Below are 6000 nucleotides of genomic sequence, written 5' to 3' on the forward strand. Positions count from 1 at the left end.
CCAACAAGACAAATTTAGCAATCATGAGGCCCCCAACAAGACAAATTCAGCAATTATGAGGCCCCCAACAAGACAAATTCAGCGATCTTGAGGCCCCCAACAAATCATGAGGCCCCCAACAAGACAAATTCAGTAACCATGAGGCCCCCAACAAGACAAATTCAGCAGTCATGAGTCACATAAATAGACAGCATTTCACATAAATAGGTAGAATGCCCCCTTAATATGGTAGACACCTCTCACCTGGCAGCAGTTCTCCAAAATACACTCAATCTGACGTGGTTCCCCAAAAATAGGTAGCCCCAGGTCTATAGTTGTCCCCAGAATAGGTGGCCAGCAGTATAGATGTCCCCAGAATAGGTGGCCAGCGGTATAGATGTCCCCAGAATAGGTGGCCAGCGGTATAGATGTCCCCAGAACAGGTAGCCAGGGGTAGAGATGTCCACAGAACAGGTAGCCAGGGGTATATGTGCCCAGTATATGTAGGCAGGGATATGTGTGCCCAGTATATGTAGCCAGAGGTATATGTGCCCAGTATATGTAGCCAGGGGTATATATGCCCAGTATATGTAGCCAGGAGAATAATATGTGCCCAGTATATATAGTCAGGCGTATATGTGCCCAGTATATGTAGCCAGGGGTATATATGCCCAGTCCATGTAGCCAGGGGGTATATATGCCCAGTATATGTAGCCAGGGGGTATATATGCCCAGTATATGTAGCCAGGGGGTATATATGCCCAGTATATGTAGCCAGGGGTATATATGCCCAGAGTAGGTAGCCAGGGGTATATATGCCCAGTATATGTAGCCAGGGGGTATATATGCCCAGTCCATGTACCCAGGGGGTTTATGTGCCCAGTATATGTAGCCAGGGGTATATATGCCCAGTCCATGTAGCCAGGGGGTATATATGCCCAGTATATGTAGCCAGGGGGTATATATGCCCAGTATATGTAGCCAGGGGGTATATATGCCCAGTATATGTAGCCAGGGGTATATATGCCCAGAGTAGGTAGCCAGGGGTATATATGCCCAGTATATGTAGCCAGGGGGTATATATGCCCAGTCCATGTACCCAGGGGGTATATATGCCCAGTATATGTAGCCAGGGGTATATATGCCCAGTATATGTAGCCAGGGGGTATATATGCCCAGTCCATGTAGCCAGGGGGTATATATGCCCAGTATATGTAGCCAGGGGTATATATGCCCAGTATATGTAGCCAGGGGGTATATATGCCCAGTCCATGTAGCCAGGGGGTATATATGCCCAGTATATGTAGCCAGGGGTATATATGCCCAGTATATGTAGCCAGGGGTATATATGCCCAGAGTAGGTAGCCAGGGGTATATATGCCCAGTATATGTAGCCAGGGGGTATATATGCCCAGTCCATGTAGCCAGGGGGTATATATGCCCAGTCCATGTAGCCAGGGGGTATATATGCCCAGTATATGTAGCCAGGGGTATATATGCCCAGTATATGTAGCCAGGGGGTATATATGCCCAGTCCATGTAGCCAGGGGGTATATATGCCCAGTCCATGTAGCCAGGGGGTATATATGCCCAGTATATGTAGCCAGGGGGTATATATGCCCAGTATATGTAGCCAGGGGGTATATATGCCCAGTATATGTAGCCAGGGGGTATATATGCCCAGTAGATGTAGCCAGGGGGTATATATGCCCAGTAGATGTAGCCAGGGGGTATATATGCCCAGTAGATGTAGCCAGGGGTATATATGCCCAGTATATGTAGCCAGGGGGTATATATGCCCAGTATATGTAGCCAGGGGGTATATATGCCCAGTAGATGTAGCCAGGGGTATATATGCCCAGTATATGTAGCCAGGGGTATATATGCCCAGTAGATGTAGCCAGGGGTATATATGCCCAGTAGATGTAGCCAGGGGTATATATGCCCAGTATATGTAGCCAGGGGTATATATGCCCAGTAGATGTAGCCAGGGGTATATATGCCCAGTAGATGTAGCAAGGGGGTATATATGCCCAGTAGATGTAGCCAGGGGGTATATATGCCCAGTAGATGTAGCCAGGGGTATATATGCCCAGTAGATGTAGCCAGGGGTATATATGCCCAGTAGATGTAGCCAGGGGTATATATGCCCAGTAGATGTAGCCAGGGGTATATATGCCCAGTAGATGTAGCCAGGGGTATATATGCCCAGTAGATGTAGCCAGGGGTATATATGCCCAGTAGATGTAGCCAGGGGTATATATGCCCAGTAGATGTAGCCAGGGGGTATATATGCCCAGTAGATGTAGCCAGGGGTATATATGCCCAGTAGATGTAGCCAGGGGTATATATGCCCAGTAGATGTAGCCAGGGGTATATATGCCCAGTATATGTAGCCAGGGGGTATATATGCCCAGTATATGTAGCCAGGGGGTATATATGCCCAGTATATGTAGCCAGGGGGTATATATGCCCAGTAGATGTAGCCAGGGGTATATATGCCCAGTATATGTAGCCAGGGGTATATATGCCCAGTAGATGTAGCCAGGGGTATATATGCCCAGTAGATGTAGCCAGGGGGTATATATGCCCAGTAGATGTAGCCAGGGGGTATATATGCCCAGTAGATGTAGCCAGGGGTATATATGCCCAGTAGATGTAGCCAGGGGTATATATGCCCAGTAGATGTAGCCAGGGGTATATATGCCCAGTAGATGTAGCCAGGGGTATATATGCCCAGTAGATGTGGCCAGGGGTATATATGCCCAGTAGATGTAGCCAGGGGTATATATGCCCAGTAGATGTAGCCAGGGGTATATATGCCCAGTAGATGTAGCCAGGGGTATATATGCCCAGTAGATGTAGCCAGGGGTATATATGCCCAGTAGATGTAGCCAGGGGTATATATGCCCAGTAGATGTAGCCAGGGGTATATATGCCCAGTAGATGTAGCCAGGGGTATATATGCCCAGTAGATGTAGCCAGGGGGTATATATGCCCAGTAGATGTAGCCAGGGGTATATATGCCCAGTAGATGTAGCCAGGGGTATATATGCCCAGTAGATGTAGCCAGGGGTATATATGCCCAGTAGATGTAGCCAGGGGTATATGTGCCCAGTAGATGTAGCCAGGGGTATATGTGCCCAGTAGATGTAGCCAGGGGTATATATGCCCAGTAGATGTAGCCTGGGGTATATATGCCCAGTAGATGTAGCCAGGGGGTATATATGCCCAGTAGATGTAGCCAGGGGTATATATGCCCAGAGTAGGTAGCCAGGTGTCCCCCTCCCTGCCTCCCCAGCAGGAGGGGAGCAGCGCAGAGAAGAGGGAGAGCTGCTCTCTCTCCCTCGCTGTCCCCTCCATTAATGTCCGGGTGCTGGCAGCGGCGGGCGGAACTTACCTCCGTCTCGTCGCAGCGCGGATGGATCTGCCGCTACTCTGGTCTAGTCCAGACCAGAGCAGCGGCTGCGGGATCCGAACTTCCGGCCGGCGCTGGAGCGAGACGGAGGTGAGTCCCGCCCGCTGCGCCAGCACCCGGACAATAACGGAGGGGACAGCGATGGAGGGAGGGAGAGCCCTAAGGTGAGAGAAGGGGGGGAGATGGCCCCCTTCTCCAGCGTCCGCATAGCTCTCCCTCTTCTCTTCTCTGCGCTGCTCCCCTCCGCAGAGGAAAAAAAAAAAAATCAGCTCAGCTGGGCGCCCTTAGGGACCCGGCGCCCGGGGGCACTTGACCTACCCCGACCCCCCCTAGCTCCGCGCCTGCCTGCGGGGGACCATTAGAAGCCCCTTCAACTCATTTTCCCCCGACCCCCCCCCCCCCCCCCCCCCCCTACCAGGGGCAAACCCAGGATTTTCAAGGGGGGGATTCCTGAAAGGTCTCCCTCAGCCACACACAATACAGTATAATAATATGGCAGGACATCATGCTGGGTACACAATGCAATTTTTCATCCGACTGACAACGGGATCGATCAGGAGCAGTTTGGATACAGATAATGAGGACAGCCAACATTGGTAATGAAGGGGAAAGTGAAGCATTCATGCAGCAGGGCACTGGGCTGCGCTCATACGTGACTCTGTTAAGTTCCCCACTCCATACTCTGTACACACTCTGCTGCTCCATCGAAAGTCAACTGTAGCAGGGAAAGAAAGGGGGCGGTGCTGTGAGCTGCAGGATGCCTGCAGATATTCTGGTGTCTCAACTTGTGCCTGTCCCCATACACAGCACTGGCCCTGGTCTGAGGGGGGATTCTGGGCAGCTGTAATCCCCCCCTGCGTTTGCCTATGCCTACAGTATCCCTTTAAGCTTCATACACACACTTGACTAAAGTTGGCTGAGGCGGCCGATAAGACCACCCTAACTGATAATAAGGCATGTGTACAGAGGCACATGATCCCGGACCCGCGACATGCAAGCCATTCTCCTGGGGCATCAACTCACCCCCAGGAACAATAGATTCCTTTGTACAAGCCACTCCCCTGTCCGCCGTCTGACATCAGGCAGGCGTGGCTCTGTCACCCCCTCCCTCTCCACATAGCAACACAGTGCGTCATCAGCTACACAGCTGACTCACATCTGAGTAGTCCAGCGATCTCGCCCAAGGGGACATCCATCAAAGATGTGTACGTTAGACATAAACAAATCAATTCAAGACCAACGGACTTTCAGTTTGATGGATTTTTTTGATAAAAATTTCAATAGTTGATCGCAAATAAATTGTTTGCAGGACAGCACACGACAATCGATATACAGATCATTCGGCAGTGAAGGCAGCTCCAACAGGTGTAGAGAGCATTAATTGAAGCATATGTCCACATGCTTCCAAATGTAACCAGTAAAATTACTCAAAAACTCTCTGAAGGATGTTTTTCCTGATTTACCACTGCTTGCTTTCAGACAACCTCCCAATTTGAGACAAATGATTATCAGAAGTGCATTATCTACACCAGAAACTCCAGGCACATTACCCTGCAATAACACAAAGTGTGAGACCTGCCCTCATATCTTGTGCACAAGCCAAATACAAATACCAAACTCACCAGTGAGGATCGTAATCAGAAAAATTACGATTTCGCAAAATTTCACGTACATTTTCTCAATTACGCCTATAAGTAATTACGATTTGCAAACTAAATTGATTTCATAGGCATTCGTAATTTCGCATAAAAATTCCCGAAATTCCGCAAAATTTCGCGTAATTTTGTGCCAACTTTGGAGGATAATAGCAAAGACCCCATACATGTTACTGACATCGAAATTGCTACTTATGTTAAAGGGAATAGTGGTACAAGGGGAAAAATAATTTTCCAAAAAGACAATACAGTTTTTGAGAAAACCGATTTAAAAAATGTAAAGAAAAATGGTTTTTAAAGTGAACCTCCGGACTAAAAATCTACTCAGCAGAACTGAAAAGGCTTGGTGTTTCTTTAACAGTTTCACAGCATCAAAACTTTGTTTTTCTTACCAAAGCTTCATTATTAGCTGCATTTTTAGCTAAGCTCCACCCATCAAAAAAAAAAGCCCAGGCTTTTTTTCCCTGATGCTGTGCAGAGCATGATTGGATTTCCTATTTTTGTTATTCACGTTGCCTAGCAACTGGGAGGGGTGATCAGGACACAGGACAGTTGGAACTGTGTCTCATGCTCCCTGTCACCTCCTTTCAACCAAAAAGATGGCTGCCCTCATGAAATCAAACATTTGCCTGTTCTTTTAAAACAGGGCGGGTAAGAGATTATATTACCTATCTATTTTAACCCATTCGCGTTCCGTCGTTTTCACTTGAGCAATGTTCACCTCCCATTGATTAGCCTATAACTTTATCACTACTTATCACAATGAACTGATCTGTATCCTGTTTTTTCCGCCACCAATTAGGCTTTCTTTGGGGGGTACATTTTGCTAAGAGCCACTTTACTGTAAATGCATTTTAACAGGAAGAATAAGAAAAAACGGAAAAAATTCATTATTTCTCAGTTTTCAGCCATTATAGTTTTAAAATAATACATGCCTCCATAATTAAA

Source organism: Hyperolius riggenbachi, chromosome 8 (genome assembly GCF_040937935.1).
Source record: "Hyperolius riggenbachi isolate aHypRig1 chromosome 8, aHypRig1.pri, whole genome shotgun sequence".
Lineage (NCBI taxonomy): Eukaryota > Metazoa > Chordata > Amphibia > Anura > Hyperoliidae > Hyperolius > Hyperolius riggenbachi.